The following is a 1,683-nucleotide window of genomic DNA, read 5'->3' on the forward strand; positions in this document are numbered from 1 at the left end:
ACTAGCTAGAACTAAGTCAACAGAATCTACTTAGCTACTCTCAGTCTGTTAATGAAAAGCTATTCTTTGTCTCACTCCTAGAAACTGAAGTCCTCTCAGTTCAGACAAGCCAGTCTTTTGGTTTCAGCTTAATTACCAATTAACCAAACATGCTGACAAAGAAATGAAACCTCTCTGGCTCTCCCTTTCCACCTGGGTTATCAGAAGCAGCAAGGACACTATCGAGATAGATTAGTAATTCTCTAGCTCTACAATGTCATGGGGGGACCCTTTTCATCTTTTTGTTTGGCTTCCTCAGTGAGGTGGTCACATTCTCAGACCAGCTTACCTCATGTCTGCAGAATGGCTGCAGCAGTTCCAACCCTCATATCCCGTTATCCCTTCTTATGAACAAAGAAGCCTTTCCCATAAGCTCCTAGAGGAAGTGTCCTTTTATCTGACTGGCCAGCCTGAAGCCATCAGTAAGCCAGTCACTTGCAGGGTATATAGGATGGAGAAGATGGACTTTGAACAGATACCAATATGGGCAAACTTTCTTAAAGGGCCAAATGATAAATATTTTAGGCTTTGCCAACCATGAGGCAAAAGCAAGGACCTTATGTAAGTACTTATGTAACCATTTTAAAACATAAAAACCATCTAGCAGTCAGAGTTGTCCAGAATAGCAGAAGCAATAGGAAGAGATTTGAGGAAGTGGCTTATGTGGTAATGAGCGGCTGGCAAGTCTAAAATCTGCAGAGTAGGTCAGAAGGTAGGATAGCCAGGGAGGCGTAGATGCTGCAGTTCAAGTGTGAAGGCCGTGTGCTGGCAGAATTCCCTCTAGCTCAGGGGAGGTCCCTTTTGTTTTATTCAGGCCTTCACCTGATTGGGTGAAATTCCCCTACCTGTGGGTCATTATCTGCTTTGCTCAAAGTCCAATGATTTAAATGTTAATTTCATACATACCTGGCAGGGGAGGTACCATGATCACAAAGGTGGTTTTCCCAAGGTGAGGCTTATCCACTGCACTCTGGATGTGCTGACCCCTGCAATTTCCCCAAATGTGGGAAACTCGATTGAGTAATTTGTGGTAGTGTGGGAGTGTGTTCGTGCTGTCTCCTTTAGAAGAAAGAAGGAAGAAATTTTTAAAAAATTAAAAGAAAAAATTAATCTTATCTAAAAATACCTGCATAGAATCATCCAGATTAATGTTTGACCAAATATCTGGGCACTATAGTCCAGTCAAGTTGACACATTCTTAGCTACATGCCATGCAAAAACACTTGGCAAAGCAGATTTGGCCCCGAGTTGTACTTCCCCAGCCTCTGTCTTAGATTTACACCCAGGGTGGGAATTGGGTTACTTTTTCTGAGAGTGGATATTGGAATTAAACCAGGGTCAGCTAGCAAGGAACGGGGATGGTGGATAGATAGCCAACCCTGCTCACCAGTCTTCTCCCTTAGAACTTAGTCCCTTAGTCCCTTCTCCCAGGGACTTAGAGGTAATAAATATAGAAATCTTTTGAAGAACTTTTGAAAACTACAATAGGACATAAGTCAGAAATTTTGATCCAACACCTTTTCCCAGTTTTTTTTTTTTAAATGAGTGACTTGCTATTTCTATTTACCAGCGCGGGTTTCCTCATTCTTCCCTTTTCATGCAGGAGGCACTTGCTTTCTCTTTCCCTAGGAGTGGGAAAGGGTG

The 1,683-nt window shown here is 42.5% G+C and overlaps 1 non-coding gene across 1 annotated transcript; it reads left to right on the forward strand.

Annotated features, from left to right (window-relative positions):
* The first annotated feature begins 937 nt into the window (after positions 1-937).
* Positions 938-1,101, forward strand: LOC111724852. Its single transcript, XR_002773064.1, has one exon. It is a non-coding gene; the product is annotated as a U1 spliceosomal RNA (small nuclear RNA).
* Positions 1,102-1,683: the final 582 nt, after the last annotated feature.

Source organism: Otolemur garnettii, unplaced genomic scaffold (genome assembly GCF_000181295.1).
Source record: "Otolemur garnettii isolate 467f Iridium unplaced genomic scaffold, OtoGar3 scaffold00027, whole genome shotgun sequence".
Classification (NCBI taxonomy): domain Eukaryota; kingdom Metazoa; phylum Chordata; class Mammalia; order Primates; family Galagidae; genus Otolemur; species Otolemur garnettii.